Source organism: Rattus norvegicus, chromosome 2 (assembly GCF_036323735.1).
Source record: "Rattus norvegicus strain BN/NHsdMcwi chromosome 2, GRCr8, whole genome shotgun sequence".
In the NCBI taxonomy this organism is placed as follows: domain Eukaryota; kingdom Metazoa; phylum Chordata; class Mammalia; order Rodentia; family Muridae; genus Rattus; species Rattus norvegicus.
Window position 1 is genome coordinate 94,535,609 of NC_086020.1, and position 23,041 is coordinate 94,558,649.

Genomic DNA, 23,041 nt, shown 5'->3' on the forward strand with positions numbered 1-23,041 from the left:
AGATGCCTAGGAAGGGTAGGGGAAGTGCGACTGGGCTGCTACCAGACTTAGGTACGCTTCTTGTTGGAGCCACCGCACAGGAAGATCCAGCACACCAGAGGGGAAGAGATGGGGGTCACCCTTCAAAAGATTTCAGACAAAGGCACGTGTGTGCTTGTTACCACATTCACCCCCGTGTTTCCCATCAAAGGGTGAACAGTGGTGGAAAGGGCTGGTTCAGAAAGCCCAAGAGAACTAAGGCACAATTCCCATGGTGTGGGCTGCGGTGGCCCAATCCACTTCCTGCGTGCTCAGCTTACTAACCAGCTTGGATGTATTTGCGAAGAAGTGTTCTTCAGGTAGGTATGTCATGCACTATGTCACACGTTCTCTACTGTGAGCTAGTTCAAAGTTTGGGGTCAGACCCCTTTGTCTCTAAACGTAACAGTCTAGAGCACCAGGCCCTTAATGATCCACAGGCCTAGACCTTTTGTGCCCACAGATGCTACCTTTGGCACTGGACAGTTAATTTCCTTCAGTTGGTTAGGCCGATCTTACATACTTTAGACTCCCTGGATTTTAAGGTGCAAGTGGACAAAAAGAAAGTCACAAATATTGAGTCAAATTTTGGTTCTAAAAGGCAGAAAACAAGCCACATTTTTACCTGAAGACCCCAGGTCTCCAAGTTCTGTTTCTTTTTCTGTAGATACTTGGCCAAACCGTTTGCTGTAAGAGCCTGTTTCCCATCCTTAACCTGAAACCATGGAGTGCCTATGTCTAGAAGGGAAGAAGAGAAATAATGAGGTGGCCCACGTGACATGTTTATCATGATGGCACACAAGTAGAAGTCCCCGGTTAGCAACTCCTAGAGTTAAACTTTCGGCTGATAGAGGTAATCGAGCATCGGAGCCTGAGTGAGACCCCTGCAACCCACCTCCATGGGAGAAGGAGTGATTTAGCCTCTGATCCCCACAGGTGGCTGTGTGCTGTGGTGTGTAGACACACACCGAATAGAGTGTGTGTACAGTGAAAAACAGAAAAGGGAGATTTATTCAATGTGGCCACATTGGGAGAAGGCCAAATATTGAGGTGTGGTAAGTGCCCCCACCCCAAATGCCTCTGTGGGGTCCTAAGATGAGGTCTAGGTTTCAGTAGAGGAAGGAGTATTCGTAGCTATGCAGTCATGGTCAAGCTGCGCCTCACCGGTCATCACTCGTGGCTCAGCTCCAGTCTCCCCTGCAAGGTGGCCAGTCAAGCTGGCGGAACAGTGCGGGTATCTGCGCCTCTGGTCAGCACCACACCTCGGCCCCTTTCCCAGCACAGTTCACAAGGAAATTCAGTTTCTTGGGGACCATTGCTTCAGCATTCTGACAGGCAAAGGGAAGGGATCAAGCGTCTCTTTAGGACATTTTTATTCCTGCTAGGACAGTCACAGGATCACGCTTACACACTCAGACATGCTCGCTGAAGGTGAGACACGGAGGAAAAGTCATTTACTGTGACCGCCCAGAAGCCACCGTGAAAGCAAGATTCACTTGATTAACCACCAAGCAAACTCCCTGCTCCTCCTTTTCTCGTGACAACATTGTTTAAAAAGTAAGACATGGTCGTATAAAAGATTATATACTTTATAGTGTTATTTTCCCTATAGTATAAATATTCAATTACACAAAACAAAGTGGTGGAAAGGAACAGTTTAGAAGGCTAGAGAGAACAAAGCCATGGTTCATGTGGTGTGAATAACCAATGTTTACTATAGGAAATTCAGGAAAGTATAAAAATAAAAACACTTACAGTGGATAGCGCTCGCCTTTTACCCCAGCACTCATGAAGGCAGAGGCAGGCAGATCTGTGAGTTCAAGGCCAGCCTGGTCTACAGACCTAGTTCCAGGACAGCCAGAGCTACACACACACACACACACACACACACACACACACACACACACACACACACACACACACACCTGTCTTAAAAAACCTAAAAAAGAAAAAATCATTTACATTTTAATATTACAAACAGAAGCACTCCTAATACTTTGAGAGGTTTTTTTTTCCCTAGGAATTTATAAAGAGCCTTTGTGGATAGTGGTCATGGGGTTTTTGCGACAAAGTTTTGGTGTGTACACTCTGACCATGAACTCCCATGTACCCCAGGCTGGCCTCTGACGGTCAGCCTCCTGTCAGCCTCCTCAGTGCTGGCTTTATAGGCATAGGCCCTGCCACCAGCTCTCAGTTTAGGTCTCACACACGTGGCTGGTAGGGCAATAACCCCCTGTATTTTGAGATCTTGGAAGAGCATGGTTCCAAGCCCTTCTAGTGGAAGTCATCCTGTAAGGTTTTTTCTGCCTCCCTCCTCCTGCCTCTATCCATGACTCCACAAGAGGTTGCTCCTCCTCTGACGATGTGACAGTGAATTACCATCTCTTCTGTTCATTTTTCTCTCCCGGAACCAGCCACACCAGGCATTTTTATGTATACTGAACAATGTTAAGGAGTTTGCACTAATACAGAGGGACCCATGTACTAAAACTGGACAGCGGCACGCGCCTGGAATCCCAACACCTGGAAGACTGAGATAGACGTTTACTCCAAGTTAAAGGAACTGAACAGAGCAAACAAAAATTAAATAATAATTCACTCCTAAAATATTGAGATTACCCCACAGAAAAGCCGCATAGCTAAGCTCCTCTCCACCACCCCAATTCTCAGCTCTTCACAAAGCTTCCCTTGGGCACCCTACAGGAAAGATGAACTCCTGTGTTGATTCAAGTGTGCTCCCTCAGTCACTGTAATCAGATGTAAGAAACCTTTAGCTTGCTTTCTCTGTCCCCTCTGTTCACTTCTTACTCTAGCCTGGTGCCTGGTGCAGGAGGCCTGCTGCCTGTTCACTCTCCAGCTAGACTACCTTACGTGTCTCTTCTATACATTTAAAATGGCCTCTTCTCTCACAGTACAGGATCCCAGGAACAGATGGAATGAGACTTTAAAGCCAAGTGTGTTAGGCTGTGAGTTCCAGCAACACAGAGGGAAATCCCACAAGGAGAGGCTCGCATGACACCAAGGGCAGTGTGTGCCTGGGTATATTCCCTTGGCAGGGATGGAATCAGGTAGAGCCAGATGCGTGCGTTGGGGAAGAGTTTGTGATGCACGAGGCAGCACACGCTCACAGACAAGGTCTTTTGGCAGCACCTCAGGAGACCTGTCTCAGCCGCCAGCCAAGAATCCTGGTCGTCATCGGAACCCAGTGTAACAGTAAAGTATGGCCCAACTGAAGGCGTGAGATGTGATTACTCTCCAGCGCTGCGGTAAAAACAGCCACCACTTTATAGAGCTTGCCATTTATTCTTGAGGCTGGATTTGAACCCAGGCCCCATGCATGCTTAACACATGTTCGCGTCCCCAGCCCACACACTGTTATTTTTGCCAACATTATGTCAAGTTCCTGAAATAATCAAGTCCTAAAGACTAAAGGTGTATTATGACTTATTGCCTTTGAAGGTTTGAGTCCATGCAGGTTGGTCCTGGGGCTTCGAGCCTGTGGCAAGGCAGGAGCCCCTGGTAGCACAAAACTGCAAAAGTGCTCATGGCCAAGAAGCAGGATTGGAAGAGACCAAATGCCCACGACCCCTTCCAAGGTAGGGCCCATATCCTAAGGACCACCCGCCAGGCCCCACCTCTAAAAGGCTCCACCACCTCGGATAGACCACGCAGGGAATGGGCCTGTAATACATGTGCCTTCGGAGCAGTTAAAATTCAACCCACAGCACACAATGCTGCACTGAGCACCACCTCTGGAAAACAAATGACTAATGAGTGACAGGCACAAGAGCTACCGTCTGGCACAGTTGCTTATGACTGTAATCCCAGCACTTGGAAATCTGAGGCAGGAAGATGGCTCTAAATTCAAGGCTATCTTGGGCTACCTAGTAAATACCAGGTCAGCCCAAGCTACAGAGCAAAACCCATCTCAAAAAAAAAATCAGAATATGATGTGTCTAATGCAGAAACCTCTCTCTCCTCTTCTCTCTCAAAATGAAACAATATCTAAAATATCTAAGTCTTATATGTGTGTGTTACATTACGGTATCTTACATATCTTATATATGTGTTTTATTATTCAAAAATTTACATACGTAATGAGTGAGAACGTTATGAAAATCTATTATAAATAAATCTTAAATGGATTTACAATACAAAGTAAAGGACCCCTGGGTTGCGGTGCAGTAGTTTGCCTGTTGTGTGCAAGGCCCCAGCACTGAAGGGAAAAAAGCAGAAAAGAAAGAGAAACGAACCACGTCTCCGAGAAATGGATGACTTCCCCATCAGCTACACAGGATTAGCAGGGAGCCAGGCATGGTGGGGCCTGCCCATGACCCCGGCATCTGAGAGGCTGATAGGGGGATTGCTGTAAACCCGAGGCCAGCCTGGGCTACAAAAATAAATCAGTACAGATAATGACTTAACAGCTGTTGAAAACATCTACAGACATAGTTGATTACACAATGCTCAGAGAGAATGCAAAGAGTTATAAGGAGAGCCATAGCCTTTTTGAAGAAGTGATATTTCTTTTTCATATATATTGGAGCTGGGGACAGAACCCAGGGCCTTGCTCTTGAAGAAGTGATATTTAAGACTGGAAGGGTAAACTAACTTTTTCTTTAAACTGGATGAAGGACTCTGGAGGATGTTCCTACATGGCCTGAATGTTAAACTAAGATATTCCAGGCAGAGTCATGGGGTGGAGGGGAAGGGAGGCTTTCTATTGCAAAGGACAGAGAGAAAAAGATAAATGTCATGTCATAAACCTCAAGCAGCAGGCGAACAACTGTTCCACTTCCCATTCCTGTGGCGGGCTCCTGAGGAAACTTGAGGAGAAGTTCTCTCAGCTCACAGTTCAGGAGTTCAGACCATGGTGGCACAATCCCTGTGGTTGGGAGGAATATCATGACAGTGGGAGCATGTGACAGAGATTGCCACCTCATGGCAGTGGGAAGCAGAGGGGGATAAGCAAGCAGACTGGGTGCCAGGGTAACATTCAAAGGCATGGCCAGCCCTGGTGAGCAAGGTCTTTCAGCTAGTCTCACGTCCCAAAGGTTTTTCCACCACTGGGAACCAAGCATCCAGCCAATCACTGGGTGACATGTCATAGTCAAGCCATACCAAAGACAGTCCTTGTGATAAGAAATAAGTCCTTGTGATAAGAGCCTCACATATCTGAATTGGTCCCCATTTGGTGGCACTGTGTGGGAGGTCATAGAACTTGTAGGAGGTGAACCTTGCTGGAGGAAGTCATGTGACCAGGGAGCTCAGCTTTGAGAGCACATGGTCTTATCTACTCTCTGTTCTCTGTATGTGGTTAAGATGGATCTCTGTCATCTTCCTGCTCTGACCAACTGCCTCCATCCCTCCCCCCACTATCATAAGGATCCCTCCACACGGAATCATAAGGCAAAATAAATTCTTTGTAAGTTGCTTTTGGTCATGACGCTCTATCACAGCAACATAAAGTAATAGCACCCTACAGAGCCCTGGGGGTCTTGAGACTTTGTCCCTTTATCCTATGGCCATAGGGGAACCACTGAGGACATCAGCAGTCAGCCATGCTTTTGTGGAAAGGTCAGAGGTTCTCCTGCTGTGTGGCTGAGAGAAGATGCTGAATGGGTTGTGGCATGGTGACAGGAAGGGACAGGGGTAACTCAGTGGCCAATTAATGGGGAGAGGAAGTTGTGGAGCATTTGAAGATTGTAGATGATATTGTCATTATGCAGCAAGGTGGGTCCAGGATAAGGCATAGCCTATCATTGGATGAGAAGGAAAGGTAGGCGGGGAAAAGTCTAGGAAGGAGAGAAGAGGAGGAGGAGCGAGGGAATCAAGATGGAGACAGAGGAGGAGGAGGATTCCCATCCAGGTGGTCTAGGTCAATTTTATCTTGTCTAGGTGGGCGGTTTCTATCTTTAGTAAGTGGCAGTGAATTTATTCTGTGAATGTATTGTAGATTGAGAATTTAACATATAAATCTAATTGTTAAACCACAAGTTTCTAGAGCTTTGATTTTACTGGGCTACAGTTGTGTGAGCAAAGTCCCTGGAGAGCAGAGAGACAGCCTATTTCAGTTCTGGAAGCCGAGCTAGGCTGTAGAATGCCTGGGGCTAGCATGGCACCGTGCCACGCTAGAGCGGCCCTCAGAACGTGATGTGTGTGTCAAGTGTGGTAAAAACCAGCCAAGGGGACAGTAGCCGGAGCATGTGGCTCCCACGGATCTACATGGAGTGAGAGAATGTAGCTGCAAATCCATTATGTATGTATGTATGTATGTATGTATGTATGTATGTATGTATGTATTGCAACAAGATAAAGAAAAGATGGCTTCTTAATTTCTGATTTGAGCAACGGGGTGGATGGTGGTATCAGTTACTGTGAGAGAGGACACACAAGATGAAAGTTGAGGGCAGGAAAGCTGAGTTCTGTTCTAGAAAGTATGGAGCTGTGCCTGCTAATGTGAAACTCAAAGAATCTCCAGGTCTAGGCAGACAGATGGGTCAGCTGGTAAAGAGTTCACTGCAGACCCATGGCCTAAGTTCAGATCCCCAGGGTGTAGTGCTGAATGCTTTGGAAAACTGAGTGTAGCCCTGCTGGGAGATGAGAAGCAGGGACAGGAGAACAACTGGAAGCTCTTAGGCCAGCTGCCCTGGTGTACACAATGATAAAAGAGAGATCCTGACTTAAAGAAAGTGGAAGGTAAGGTCTGATACCCAAGGTTGTCTGCTGACCTTTACATGCACCTATGACACACATGTGCCAGCATTCATACACATGAATGTGTACACACACACACACACACACACACACACACACACACACACACACACACACACACACACACCAGCAGCAGCAGCAGCACCAGTGTGGAGACAGTAATGCCAGCCTTAAGAATCAATGGAGTGCAGGTGGCTGGTAGACATTTATTTAGCATGCACCAGGCTCAGGTTTCAAGTCCTAAAGCTGTGGAAAGCCCCCCACTGTCCCACAAAAGCACCAACAGCATCGCCTAAGAAGTGTTTGTATAGTGGCAAGAAGGAGACAGAAAGGCCATAGGAACTGTGATAGTGACAAACAGAGGAAGGAGTCACCAGGGAGGCATAACAGTACACATCCAGAACAGAAGGGGACACGGAGGGGCATGTGGCCACCTATGTTAGACACACTAAGCATTCAAGTTTTAAGTCTAGATCCACATATCCAAGAGAGAGAAAGAGAAGACAGCCAGGGCTACACAGAGAAACCCTGTCGCTGAAAACAAACACAAACAGACAATGAACACTTGCCATCCCAGAGGGACACAGAGGAGTCCCTGGGGGGGCTCACTGGTATCCAGTCTAGCTGATTCCAGGCCAGTGAGAGATCCTGTCTGAGAAAAACAAGGTGAATGGTACCTCAGGATAGCACCCAATGCTTTGACCTCCACCTGTACACACACACACACACACACACACACACACACACACACACACACGTATATGTGCATGCATGTGCACATACCCACAAGTCCTTCTGGATGTCTTGACCACCTCTTCAAAACACCTCACATGAAAAAGTCCCCTGAGGAAAAATGGAAGTATGTGAACTTCTTCCTTGATGGCATTGCAAGCAAATTGTATCTGTTTCTTAAATTACTGTATCTGTTTCTTAACTATTTGTATATAGGACATAAACCCTGGGAACTAAACGTCTGGGGGGGGGGGGCGGACATTAAGAGAAAAAGGAAACAGAGACATCACTGTAAATAAAGGCTGTAAAGAGGACACACTCAGAGATAAGGAGCAGAGCTAAGGCCACGATGCCTGGGAATGGAGGATGGGAGTTGTGAAAGTGTTTAACGCTGGCGCAAAAAGAAAAAGCAAAACAAACAAAACATGGTAGAAACAGGGGTGGGGATGGGGAGGGGACCCTGCCTATCAAGCACCTTTGCTGCTGGTGCTGTGAGAGAAGATGCTGGGCACTCAGGGACAGGAAGCTGATGCTACCCCATTGGATTTCACTACTTTCTCTGTGAAGTTGGAGGTAAGAGCACCTATTAGAACAGAGTGCCAGTAAGGCCGTCCAGATAGGGAAGACAGTCCATTAATGTTATTTATTTGACTCCCTGTCTATCTTTCTGTGGTATTTATTTAACTTTTCTGCCATCTCTGAACCCACCTAGTAGTAGCTTGTTGTGTATCCATCTATGAAAATATAGATATTTTCACGTGTTCCTGCCCTCCAATGGAAGCCTCGCTTGGTCATCACACCATCTCTGTACTTATTGGTGGCCATGATTCATAAGGACCCATGGCTGAGGTAATATATCCTGTTGTTGCAACACACTGTGTTGATTTCAGTGCTTTTTCCTAAAAGAAGGAAATTAGGTGAGCTGGCCTATTTCAGGTAATAAGATCGGAACCGATATTAATGCGCTGCACTGTAGATGCTAGCTCAGAAGCAATAAATCTTTCTGGAACAATTTCAGCAGGCTAGCCTTGTCTTTAAAGAGCTTGTGGACAGCTGGGGAAACAAGACCAAACCCTTGAAATGGAAATCGCGGATCTGAGTGCCGAGGCGGAAGGCCCTTTGGCCTGTCAGTCACAGATTCATAGAACAGGGAGCTTTGAAGGGGACCTTCGGGGTGGCTCCCCGCCTTCCCTCTGTGTACTGACCGCACTGCGTGGGCATGGAGACCAAGGGCTGCTCACAACAAAGTGAGGAACATTGTTAAAAAGTTACAGGGTCACTCCACCAATAAAGTGGAGAACCCACGTTACAAAATAGTAGGAGGCGTGGGGGCATGGCTGGAAAGGTCTTTCAGTGTCACACAGAGTTCTGGGAAACTACAGAAGAGCTTCCTAAAGGCTTTTCTGGGCGGGCAAAAAATTACTGCATGAAACAAAATTATCAACAGTTATAGCCAGGCATGGTAACTTACGTTTGCAATTCGAACACTCAGATCATCTGCAGGTTACATCTTTTATTCTGTGTGTGTCTTTTGCACTGAAGCAGGCTCAGAACTAAGAATGACAGTTCATGCTTGTAACCCCAAGGAAGTCAAGGAAGCTCTCTGCTGATTTAAGAATCAGTGATCAGAGATGCAAGCAGACAGACCTCTGTGAGTTCAAGACCAGCCTGGTCTACACAGTAACTTCAAAGCCAACCAAGACTACATAGTAGACACACTGTTCCCCGTGTGTGTGTGTGTGTGTGTGTGTGTGTGTGTGTGTGTGTGTGGAGAGAGAGAGAGAATACTCACACGCATAAAAATAAATACGTCTAATTATTTTTAAATAAGAAAGAGAAGGTGGTAGGAAATGAAAGAAAGACAGAAGGTGGGCATGGTGTGTGTTATATTTGGAATGTATAAAATGTCTCTGAACAGATACATTTAAAAGTTAGCTACATTGCTTGCCTCCAGAGAGGGGAATTAAATGACTGAAGTATTATGCGAGGAATTGGATCTCTTTTTCACTTTTCTTTGGAATGTTTCAAGTTGGGGCCTCTAGCTCCTCTTACACATACAAAATAATCTTTTCTCTGAGTCTCCTGGGGATTAAACCTCGCACCTCGGGCACACTGAGCACATGTTCCACCACTAAGTTACAAGCTCCGCCCCAAATAAGTATTACTGTGTCTGAGAGCCTGGGCTTACAGCAGAGTAGCATAGGGCATGATGAGTCCCAGAGTTACACACACACACGCACACACACAGGCACACACGCACACACACAGGCACAGGCACAGGTACACATGCACGCACACTACCACATTACACACACATACTAAACACAGTACATGTACCACCCACCACACAGAACACACACACACATACACTATACATACACACTACACACGCACACACATACACACACATACACTATACATACACACTACACACACACATACACACACACATACACACACACATACACATACACACATACACACACATACAAACACACACATACACATACACATACACATACACACATACACACATACACATAACACACACATACACACACATACAAACACACACATACACATACACACACACATACACATACACACACACTACACACACACACATACACACACGCACACCACACACACACACACACACACACACACACACACACACACGTCTCATCTGGAGCACTCTCTCTTTTTATTACTATTTACTAATCTGTGTGTATTCTTGCTTATCCGGCTGCAGTGCAGAAGAACGCAGTCACACAGGCACTTGGTGGCTCACTCACACTGCCAGGGTGATGTCCTGACATGAGGCATTGGGTTAGTTATTTCCTTCTGCACTTTGCTCTCTAAGCCAAGCTGGGGCTTGTGACTGTAGTGACTGAAAGGATACAGACACTGTCACATATAACTCTGACGGGACTCTAAACCATAGCCATATCCTGCCATAGAGGAACACACTCAATTTTGACTTCTGAGGTATGTATGCATGTGCGCTCGGGTACAGGTACCTGAGACCCCATCTCAAACAAAACCAAAATAAAACAAACAAAACACAATACAAAACTGGTCTCCTTGTGTTGGTAAATGATACAACACATGTGATTTAAGACCCACATCTAAGAAAGTTCTGCTCTTTGTAAACACACAGAGAGAGAGAGAGAGAGAGAGAGAGAGAGAGAGAGAGAGAGAGGCAGAGAGAGACAGACAGACAGAGACAGACAGAGACAGACAGAGAAGCTGGTCAGACAGGGACCATAGTATAAGTTGGGGTAGGATTTATACAGACCTTCCAAAGTATGCTTTGTTTGCTTTGGTATGTGTGGTGTGTGTGTGTGTGTGTGTGTGTGTGTGTGTGTGTGTGTGTTATACACATGGGGGTGCTTGCACCTATGTCTGTGCATGTGCATGGGTACCTGTACCTGAGCGCACATGCACACATACATCAGAAGTCAAAATTGAGTGTCTTCCTCTACCTTCATATCTTTTTTTTTTTTGAGACAGGGTCTCTTACTGAACCTAAAGCTGACCATTTTAGCTAGACTGGCTAGTAGGCAAGTCCCAGGGATCTGCTTGTCTCTTGTCCCCAGCATTGGGGTGGCAGATGACTACCACCATGACTTTCATATAGATGCCGGGATGTGAACTCGGGTCCTCAGGCTTGTGCAACCAGCACCTCACTGAGCCATCTCCCCAACTCCTGTTTTCCCAATGTTAAAATGGACTCCTAAGCAAACATGTGTATATTACCATGTGTAATAACAATGTAACAGTATATGTCTGTGATCCCAGCACATGGAAGCTGGAGCAAGAGCAGCAGAGGTTCAAGGTCAGCCCAGAGAGTTTGAGGCCTGTCTAAGCCACATAAGACCCTGGCAGAAAGAAGGAAAGGAAGGGAGGGGGGAGGGAAAGAGGGAGGAAGGGCGGGGGTAAGGAGGGAGGAGGAAGAGGAAGAGGAAGGGGAAGAGGGAGTAGGGAAGGAGGGAAGGAAGCTTTGAAGCCCTATCTGGTCATACACATCTATAATTTCACCACTTAGGAGGCTGAGGCAGGTGCATGGAAAGTTCTAGACCAGCTTGTGCTGCAGTGTGTGAGCCTGTACAATGAATGAATTAAGGAGTGACTGAATGAACCAACCCCCTTGCAAGCACTCTTAATTCAGTTATTTGCTTTACCTATGCACAAGTGAAGTTATAGGTAGATTCATGTACGTGTGTGGGGATGTGTGTGGGGGTAACAAGTAATTTGAGAAACTGATTCCATGTTTTCTCTGTAGCAGAAAACAGATTGAGCTGAGGTTCATGTAGTCAGGTGGGTATTCCTCCACTGAGCTACCCCCCCATCCCATCTTCCCTTCTTAACTCTGTCTAAGCAACACATCATCATGTTAGGAAAATGGTTCCTTGGGCTGGAGAGGCTTCTCAATAGTTAAGAGCACTGTCTCTTCCAGAGGACCCTGGTTCAGTTTCCAGCACCTACATGGCAGCTCACAACTGTCTGTAACTCCAGTCCCAGATCACTCCCATACTCCTCTAGCCTCTCGGGCACCAGACATACACGTCATATGCAGACATCCATGCAGGGAAAATACCAACACACACACACACACACACACACACACACACACACACACACACACACACACGTAACCGTTTAAAAAAGGAAAAGGAGTTCTTTCAAAATACAAACCCAGTGTGATTTTCAGATGTGGTCAGCATTTAACTGTCTGGACTTAGACGGGCTGGTATGGTCTCTCCACTCACTCAGTTGTGGGATAGACCATGCTCAGACATGTTGAGCAGTTCAACAGTGATCTTTAGTAACAAGCAAAGACGTGGCGTGTGCATATTCTTGAGGCTGGCAGGTATGTAGCACCCCATCTCTGAGAAGGCATGAGGCACGAGGGGGGAGGGGTTCTCCAATTCTAGGCCAGCCTGGGCTACATGGTAAGACCATTTCAAAGACTTTCTTCTGAGCCGTTACCTCATGTTCATCAAATGCAGCCTAATGGTGCTGCACATAAGCAGCCATGGCTGTTCCTCGTGGCCAGGCAGGGAGTGTAGTGGCCACGCCATTGGGTAAGGACCCAATGAGATTTGCACAAAGACAAAATCATCCCCAGGAGCACTTCTCAAATGACCCCCAACCTCAAGTGACATGGGTATATGGAAGAGCTTGGTGAAGAATCTGAATTCTTCCTGTCACCTCCAGGTCTTGTTAGAGTGGCTCTACCAGTAAACTACTGTAATGAAGTGGTTTATCTGGTTTTATTGCCCTTAATTTTATTACACACCCAATATAATCTTGGCTGGAACTTCACCTGCTTAGATGCCTGGTACAGCTGTCTAGGAAAGCCCCGCCCATTGGCTGGTGCTTCTAAATATGGGCTTTGAGCTTGGCCAGCAGGCTACAGAGACAGCCCCAGCAGTCTACTTTAGAAGCCCTGAACCCTTCTCTACCTTACTTTTCTGGCCATAATTGAGATAGAAACATCCCCAGGGAACCAAGACTAAATAGCCAACAGAAAGAGGCAAGAAACCAGAATGAACCCAAGACGTTTTCCCCTCTGCCATGGTAATCAGATGCCACAGACTCCTCTTCATACCTTACAGTCGCACACCCAGGCAGCAGAGCCACAGAGGGAACCAACACCCAAAATGAGCCCTCACCTCCTATCTCTGTGCTCACCAGGGCTGGCCCTGTCCAAGCCTCTGTCCCACTCCCCAGATACCTACAGGGGTGATTTTGTTTGCACAACTGATTTGATAGTCCAGGATCTCATTCATTTGTTCATCAAATAAAGTTCACTCTACATGCTAGCTCCTGAAGACACAGCAGCAGAAAGCACATGAGTCTATGTGCTCTGCAGCTGACTGACAATGCCAATCGGAAAGTACAAATACATCCATGAGGTAGTCATGGCATTAGCACACTGAACAGGAGTACCACAAGCCCCACTTATCCCAAGGAACGTATGACCCGTATGGAAGCTCAAAGCCACCGGTAATCCCAGTTCAGGTGACCCGATGCCCAGCACTATTCTCCTGAGGTACAGGTCACACATGTGGTGCACAGGCACACATGCGGGCAAAACACTTGTACGCATAAAAGTAAAATAAACAAGTCACCCACCCACGCACATGCACACATCTGTGTGCACACGTTACCACTCCACACTCAGTGCCCTGGCTGTAAGTTTAACCATCAGAGCACAACATAGAGCACCGAGGATGTGACAAAAGGAGCACACATCTGCGTGCCTTCAAATGTTCTTAGTAAAATGGGATGATCGGTTTGTGAAAATATGTCTCAACATGTTACATGTTAGACATACGTTCTCTGTGTCAACTGAGAAGAAAGGGAACAACACACTGACCCACGGTATTCACAGGAGCACTGTTCAGAAGGACTGAAGGGACACCACTGAAGGGACCGTCTGAGTGCTGGCCATCCGCCATAAGCGGAATGTAGTGTAGTTCCAAGCTGCAACAAGCTGGCCTGGTAGCTCACAGCATAACCTGCGCTGGGAAGGCTGAAGTCAGCCAGTAGGCTCCATAGTATCTTCCTGGCTAGCTTGGGCAACAGGGTGAGCCTTTGGAGATGAGAAAAGGAGAAAGAATTGATGCTTGGGACTGGAGTTAGACCTAAACCAGAGCACTGGAAAGGCAGTTGGTGACACGCACCTGTAATCTAAGCAGTGAAGAGGCTAAGGAAGGTGGTCAGCCTGGGCTACACAGCGAGACCCTGACTCAAACAAGCAACAAAACGAAAACAGAGCTGTACACCTGGCAAGAGGCCAGCTATGAGGAAGGATTCCATACTGTGGATGCCTTCTGTGTGAAGCATACAGAATGACAAAGTCCACAGACAGAAGGGCACACGGTGCTGCCTAAGACTTGAGGGAGGAATGGGGCTTAAGTGCAAGTAACAAGAAAAAGGCCTGGGGCTGGAGAGATGGCTCAGTGGTTAAGAGCACTGGTTGCTCTCCCAGAGATTCTGAGTTCAAATCCCAGCACCACACACGGTGGCTCACCACCATCTGTAATGAGATCTGTCCTGCAAGCATACATGAAGGCAGAATACTGTATACATAATATACAAATAAATATCCACGCTGGGGTGCAGAACTAATTCTACAACCAGCACCCACAGCCAGCGCCCGCAGCCCTGTGTTTAACCCTTTCCCAGCCAGTACAAATCAACGAAGACCTGTGAGTACAAAGGTAAGCTGTTGTATGTCACTAAAGTCCCTAAGAAAGGGCATTGAAGGCCCAAGGCACACAGACATAATTTTACCATTCAGGTGGCTACATACAAAGACAGCAAGAGTCTATCTGCATAAAGAAGAGAGTTGAGAGAGGATTGAGGAGGAGGGAAAGGAGAAGGAGGAGAACCAGCAAGCCAAGGAGGTGTAGTACACAGACATTTGGGGAGCACAGGCAGGCGGATAGGGACTGCAAGATCATCCCTAGCTTGATCTCTTTGAGGTCAAGGTCAGCCTGAGCTACAGGAGATCCTGTCTCACAAGAGAGGAGTGCAGAGAGGCAGGAGAAGGCAGGAGAGGGAGGATGGGAGGAAGGGGGTGAGTAGAAAAGAGAAGAGAAAATGAAAAGCAGGTTTGGGGCTTTGGGGAATGGTGTGGCACTGAGTTCATTTTCAAAACCAACTCCACAACCAGAGTCAATTAAAAAAATAATAAAATAGTAAGTGTTCACAGCCGATGTCACTGTGTGTACTTGTAAGCACAGCACCCAGGGGACTGAGGCAGGAAGATTTTAAGTTCGGAGGCTAGCCTGGGCAACACAATGAGTTTTAGGTCAGCCTGTAATACATTAAGAAATTTTTGTCTCAAGAGAAAAATTAATCATAGAGTCTTTAAAGCTGTGTGGGTTTGTTGCTTTTGTTTATCGGCACGTGCACATGCACGCACACACATTTTTTAATGGACTCTGCTTTTGTTTTTGAGGTTATTGAATACAGCTCAGTAAGACTGTCCAGCTGCTTTCACTGTGTCGCCCACAGGCCCACCTACGCGAAGAACGGCGAAGGCAAACCGGGTGACTCAGCAGCATTTGGGAGGCTGAGATAGGACAACTGCTACTTGGAGGCCAGCTTGAGCTACGAAGCTAAGCCCCTGTCTCAAAAAGACAAAATGCGAACCGCAGTCACGTTTCTATTTCCAACAACCTTGTCTTGGGCCGGAGGTTGACCGAAATTCTGTCTCAAGGAAGCTCCTCGCTCTCCAGGAGCCGCCCACGCCCACTCCTCCGCCCCGCAGCGCTATGAGTCCTGTGCCTTTCTTTCTCCTTGGGTGCTTTCCTCACTTCCCCCTTCCTCAGCTCCCCCCTCAGCTCCCCCACCTTGGCTTCCCGGAAATGGCTCCAGGCCTCTTCCTGTCCCCCTCCTGTTCTCAGAATGCAGAAGCAGAGATAGAGTCAGGTTAATCCCCTCTGGCGCCCCGGCCTGAGAAGGTGCTGGAATGCGACTTCAGCACATTCCGGTGGCCCCAAGCCTGCTGCAAGAACGAGCCCTTGCTCAATTAGGGAGTGTTTTATGGTCTGTTTTTGTACTCCTACAGTTGCCAGCTTCCCTAAGAAACAGAGGATTAATTATTCACAAAGCCGAGATGAAACTTTCACTAAAATACTTTCACACCTTAGAGAAGAGAGAGGTCCCGGAAGCCAAGCGTTAGGAATGGCTGCTTGTATATCACCCATTCTCTCACTGGGATTTCCCTGATACCTTCATATAGTGGAGAAAAGAAAGGGCGGGAAGGACCTACTGAACGCTTTAAAGGTACTTAATTATTTTCACCATTTTTTTCCAAGCCACACATAGATAAGGGGGGAATTCATTTAAAGTCTGATAGTTTTGACACCTGGAGGAACTCTCGATTGCCATAAATTCCCTTCCCCTTCACAGCCCCTGTGCGGGAGACACATACCTCTAAGAGGCACTTGTCATTGGTGGGAATTACTCGAAAGGCTGAGTCATTGGCCGCTGTTAATCGTCTGAAATATAACCAGAAGGAAAAAAAAATCAGCATTCAGGGGGAAACCTGTTGTGACTACAGTTGATCCTAATTACAACCTCCAGTCCTAGGAAAACCTCTTGAAAACTGAGTCCCGTCAGTAACTTTGGAACTGGTCCGTCAGCTAGTAGCCATTGTTCCTTACTCAAGTGGAGATGAGTCCAAACCCTTTTTTCACACTTCTGTCAGTGGTGTCAGAGCAGTTAACCTCCTCAGGAGACCACTGGGGCAGAACGCCTCCCAGGGAGCCCGAGCTCAGGCAACACCTCACTAAGCTGACCCTGAGGCCAGGGCCTCACAGCCTCTCCCTGGAAGTCCATTTCCCCAAGCCTTCTCACCTCCTGTCACACAAAATGCCACACATTCTGACCCCATCAGACCCCAGACCAAGTGCTTCCTTACCTACAGGAAACATTCTCTTCTGCTTTAGATTGTCCCCAAATCTGAGGCCTGCTTCCTCCCTCCTTCCCGCCAAGGTCCCTCCCTTTTGCTGGTCATTGATGTTCTCTGGGCCCGCTTTGCTTGTGGCAAGTGTCTTCTTGGCTAGTCATTTGGACTCACCGCTGTCTGCAGAGACCAGATCATCACTGAGGCCATGACCTATTTGGCTTTACCCCCTCAAGAAGTCTTCTTCACTACCCCATGGTGCCAAACACCCAAGGCCTTCTGAGTTCTGTATCCTGATCTTTCCCCAGGGCTCCAGTGAAGGGCTCTGTGGTGGTCCCTTCCTACTCAGTCATGGTGGAACATACACCATTTCCTGCACAGGTCACCTTCATTTCTGCCACTAAACCTGTTTCCGGGGCCCTCGGCAGCAGCAATGGCCTGTAAGCTTGTCTCCCTTCCTTGAGGTGCTGAGCCCTCCTTCCGTAGGCCCTAAGCATGTGTTCCCATCTTATCATACAGCGACTGAAACCCAAGACAGTAGGCAATTTATCTCCCTCCTCTTTGGATACAATGCACAACCAAGAATCCTGAAAATATGGTGAGTTTTAGTAAAACAGATCACCATATTGGCTGAGTAACCTTTAAGAAATGAATCAACCTTTCTGTGCCCTCTTTCCACTTGTAACATGGGGTTCCTAAGTTGTATTAGCATTAAATATCTTTTCCAAGAAATAAATGATTAAAGTTCCTTGAACAATAGTCAATCAAGAGAGCCTTCCCCAAAAGCACTTGTTAGTGATGTGAATGGGCAAGGCCCAAACACACACACAGACACACACAGACACAGACAGACACACACAGACACACACACAGACACACAGACACACACACACAGACACACACACACAGAGACACACACACAGACACACAGACACACACACACAGACACACACACACAGACACACACACAGACACACACAGACACACACACAGACACACACACACATACACACAGACACACACACAGACACACACACACAGACACACACACACGGACACACACACAGACACACACACACAGACACACACAGACACACACACAGAGACACACACAGACACACACACAGACACACACACACAGACACACACACACACACAGACACACACACACACACACACCCCCCTGTTGGGGTTGTGTTCTGGGTTGTTTTTGTAGATTTCTTCATATTGTGTATCAGTGTCTATACTTGTTTTTGTAAGTAAGTATTTGACTAGGATAGCAAGGCGATTGGATTTAGGAGTGTGTAGGATCAGCTTAGGAACCCCACCAGCTCCTTCCTGTTCACAGTGAGGCTGGCTGTGGGCCTGGCCTCTGAGTAGCTGGCTGCACCCATGTTTCCACAGACTCACGTTCCATTCTTCCTTAGGGGCTTCCAATACCTCTCAGGACTTCTGAACGTCAACTGGAATCTGCTCCGAGAAGAAAAGGAATCCAGAAGAAATGCAGTACAAACATAGAGGTGGCCCAGGCATGGCAGCTCACACCTGGAATAGCAGAAAAGCCACCAGCTCCAGGCCAGCTGTGAGAACCTGTCTCAAAAACAAAAGGGTGAAGCCGGATGAAGGCACACAGACCTATAATTCTGACACTTGGGGTGTGGAGACAGGAGGACGAAGAGTTTAAGGTCATCCTCATCTACATGGCAAGTTCAAGGGGCACTTGAATTTTAGAAGAAGGGGGAGGAAGATGAAAAGGAAATGAAGGGGTTGGGGATTTAGCTCAGTGGTAGAGCGCTTGCCTAGCAAACGCAAGGCCCTGGGTTCAATCCCCAGCTCCAAAAAATAGAAAAAAAGAAAAGGAAATGAAGGAGGGGTGATAAAGAGAGGCCAAAGCTGAAGCTCGGTTGGTAGAGCATTGCCTGGCGCCCACCAGGCCGTGCCGCCTACCCCGACTCTCATAAACACAAAACAGGAACTTGCGCAGAAAGAGTCTGCCACCGGTGAGGTAGAAATGGCACCTTTTAAGCTATGGAGAATGTTCTACATGGCCAGTATTGCTAACAACAACTACCAGGCATGAGGACTTGTGTTTGCAAACCTAGCGCTCAAGGAGGCGAGGATGGAGGATTGCAGCGATTGGAAACCAGCCTGAGCAGACTTTGTAGAGAATCCCAGGCCATCCAGGGCTATACTGTGAAGTACTGTCTCAAATGAACAAGGTGCTCCTGGGGGGCTCCATGCCCGAAACTCGGGAGCTAATTTGAGGTGTAGTCCAGACAGATGCTCTCTCTCATTCTCAGAATTAGGTAGGCCAACCGGCCCACTGTGCATTTAGGATGCAAATAAGTGAGGCCCACAAACAAAATACAAGTTCCTCTGATATTCAATGTGTCTTTATATTTCTAATAGAGACCACATCCGAAGAGAGACAAATTCTCTTCCCTTGATTGTTTTCTAAAGACTTAGCTAATACTAGAAGAAAGCCATGTTAATGAAATGAAATTCAGATTCACCACAGGGAAGTTTAGCTGCCCTTTCCCTGGGGTAACTGCTTAAGGGCCCTGCGCTGGTGTGAGGCACTTTCCAGCTCGGAGCTGGAAGGGGGAGCCTTCTGGGTCTGTGCTCTACTTTCTGAACTTTAACAAACAGAAACGCAGCTGTGACATCATCTTATGCTGGCAAATCACTCTGAGTCACTAGAAACAAAACCAAAAATGATAAATGCCAAGAGAAAGCAGGGTCGAGAGGCCCCAGGGGATTCAGGAACAACCCAGGATGTGGTCATGAGGTCAGGTCCCCAGATCATTCTAACTGTTCCTCAGGAAGTACTGCACAGGGGCTGGGGAAAGGTCTACATGGGTAGAGAACCACTATGAAAGCCTAAGTTTGACTCCCCAGAACCCACATAAAAGCAAGGCATCCTGGGGCCCAGCTGTAACCCATCTCCGGGGAGGTAGAGACAGGTGTTTGCTGTCAGCCAGAAATGGCAAGTTCCGGTTCGATGAGACCCTGACACACACCCCCCCAACAATAAGGTAGAGCATTGAAGAAGAAGACACCAGAAGTCGATCTCAAGCTCCCACACGCACACGCGCAGATGAGCACATCCAAACACACAGCCACACATACAGCAGGCACACACACACACTGTACTGGCATGAAGAAAATTATGATCGTGGCATTTGCAAGAAAATGAATGGGACTGGAAATTACTATGGTAAACAAAGTAATCCAGGCAAATGCCACATGTTTTCATACAGAGCCTAGGTTTTAATTCTTATGTATTGTGTACATGCGTGTGGAGGGGGTGTGGGCATAGGCCATGAAACTAGAAAGGGTCATGAGAGGAAGAAAAGGCCTTAAGGAGGAAAGGAGGGGAAAGAGTGTAATGGGATATAAGTGACTTGGGAAGACACAGGGGAAGCTGGGGTGGGAGCACTAGCAGGAGGTGTGGGGAGCAGGGATGGGAGGGAAGAGCAACACGAATAAACTGTAAATGAAAATCTGCAATGGAGGCCCGGGCTTTGCATGCTGATAACAGAACAAATGAACGGGGAAACTGAGACCTGGTGATTGACACCAGGAGGCCAGGGCAGGAGAATCCAAAGCTCCAGGCCAATTGGAGTTATATAGCAAAAAGCACAGGCACATAAAATTGGCATATATACATATATATATATATATATATATATATACATATATATACACACATACACACACACACACACACACACACACACATATATATATATATATATATATATATGCATGCCTATAATCTCAGCCCAGGGGAGGGGTGGAGGGGTGGAGGGGTGGAGGGGTGAAGGGGTGGAGGGGTGGAGGGGTGGAGGGGTGAAGGGGTAGAGGGGTGGAGGGGTGGAGGGGTGGAGGGGTGGAGGGGTGGAGGGGTGGAGGAAGGAGGATGGTTAAGGTCATCCTAGACTGCTCAGGAAGTTCACACCTCTGGAACTATATAATAATAATACCCTCTCTCAAAACTTCAAAACACGTATGCACACTCAAGTGTATGTGAACACACAGATACATAATCACTAGCCAGGCATAGGCGTATACCTGTCATCCCAGACAGAACCCAAGAGACGGAGTCAGAAGGATCACTAGTTCAAGGCTAGCGTCAGCTACATAAAAATTCTGATGATAGACAGGGCTCAAAAAAAAAAAAAAAACAGTCTCTTTGCCATCATCCACTTTCATTCCCCAGAGAGTTTGCGCTTGTCTGCTATCCAGTAAACTATACTGGAAACTCTGCCTACGTTCTAGACTAAAAACGAACAAACCACAAACCTTTCGGGTCTAGGGATGTAGTCAACTCAAAGATGGCACCTGTCTTGCATGCTGAAAGCATCCAGCTCCCTCCCCAGTACCGCAAAGGTAATTAGCAATGAGTATGTGGATGAGGGAACACGGTGGGAATGAGTCTGGTCTGGCCCGGAAACCGAGGAGTCTCATACAAAGGTGGTCTCCGTGCAAAGATCTGTATTATCAGATATGGAGCGTGAACTGGTGAGACCTGAGACAGAAACACAGGTTGGAGACAAACTGTGAAGGCTTCAAATGCCAAGGCTAGGGGCCGGGCCTTCATTTTGAAAAGCGTGAGGCTTTGGAAAGGCCTGAGTGAAAGACCTGTGGGACCAGATTTTCGACATGATTTGTGGCCCGGGAAGTTACCTGGAGATAGAGAAGCCAGTTAAGAACCTATTATAACAGCTCAAGGTCGGACAGGCACGTTACAGTGAAGCGTCAGACTCAAACCCCGGAAGAGCTGCTGCGGAGCTCCATTGAACGGTGTTTGTGTGGCAGGCTTGAAGGCCCCGCTTGGTTCCCAGCTCTGGGAAATAAAACAGAAACTTTCAGGGGTAGAGAAAAGAAGATGGGGGTGGGGGGTGAGGGCAGGGAGCTGGAGGGGCAGTGGGAACCTCTAAGACTCGGCTTGGGTGGCTGCACACGGGGGTCTCATTTGCCGGTCTGGAAATGGGGAGAGAGTTGAGTGTGCGTTTCAGGGACAAGCGGGAGCAATGATGTGTTCCACCTGGCTACCTAGGAACTCTCCAGATGGCCTGTGTGGGAGCAGCTGCACATCCAGGTCAGGAGTTCAGGAGCAATGCTGGAGCTAGCTGAGGAGATGAGAGCTGATAAGGGACAGCTGAAATTATGGGGTCCAGGCGGTGAGCAGAGAGCCAGGTGTGGCCGCCGCACATACCAGTTAAGTCTCAGCTTTCAGGAAGTAGAGGCAGGAGATCAGGAATTCAGGATCAGCCTCAGCTACAGCGTGACTTCAGGGCCAACTTGGGCTACATGAGTCTCTCTCTCTCTCTCTCTCTCTCTCTCTCTCTCTCTCTCTCTCTCTGTGGTGTGTGTGTGTGTGTGTGTGTGTGTGTGTGTGTGTGTGTGTGTGTGTGTGTGGAATCAAAGAAACAAAGAAATGAAAAAGGATTTGCCCAAAGACTAACAAGAAGTAAAGTCGGGCGGGACCCTGAAGGATGGTCTCCAGGAGAGTTCAGTGATCAATAGGTGAGAGGTGAAGTCTGCACTTCCGCCTCCGATGACGTCACCCCTCCCCAGATGGAAACTCCGTGAAGAAGAACGCCTAGTCTACACCTCCCATCCAAGTCTCCCCCAGCAGATTTCTTTCTCTCATCCACAAAAACAAAGCACATAAACAACTGTTCCTGACGTGAAGCCAGCTCTGGTATGCCTGTCTCTAACCTGGGGAGGCTGAGACTACAGGATGGCTTCCACCCGTGAATTCAAGACCATCCAGGGCAACAGTAAGGTCCCACCTCAAAACATAATCTTAAAACATGCTGTGTGGTGGTGGCACACGCCTTTAATCCCAGCCCTCGGGAGGCAGAGGCAGGAGGATCTCTGTGCGTTTGAGTTCCTAGAGAGCTAGGACTACACAGAGACAACCTGTCTCAAAAAAATAAATAAATAAATAAATAAATAAATAAATAAATAAATAAATAAATAAGTAAATAAGTAAATAAGTAAGTAAATAAAATAAAAAATTCGTTATTTCATTTTCTTTACTGCTACATAATATTCATATATAATTACCTCACATTTCCGTTGTTCATTCACTCATGATGGACATCTAGGCTGTTTATTTAACCAGTTTTAGGGGGT

The 23,041-nt window shown here is 47.3% G+C and overlaps 1 long non-coding RNA gene across 4 annotated transcripts in view; it reads right to left on the bottom strand.

Moving 5' to 3' along the window:
• Window positions 1-22,435, bottom strand: part of LOC120100771 (uncharacterized) — a 59,920-nt gene extending 37,485 nt beyond the window's left edge. The window contains exons 1-4 of one of the 4 annotated variants that reach the window (XR_010064179.1): window positions 22,366-22,433; window positions 21,584-21,743; window positions 18,335-18,484; window positions 16,421-16,487 (exon numbers count right to left, since the gene is read on the bottom strand). This is a non-coding gene — a long non-coding RNA (uncharacterized LOC120100771). Of the gene's footprint in view, window positions 1-16,420; window positions 16,488-18,304; window positions 18,485-21,583; window positions 21,744-22,115 lie in introns of all 4 variants that reach the window. The other 3 variants (XR_005500788.2, XR_005500789.2, XR_010064180.1) reach the window with 3 other exon arrangements.
• Window positions 22,436-23,041: the final 606 nt, after the last annotated feature.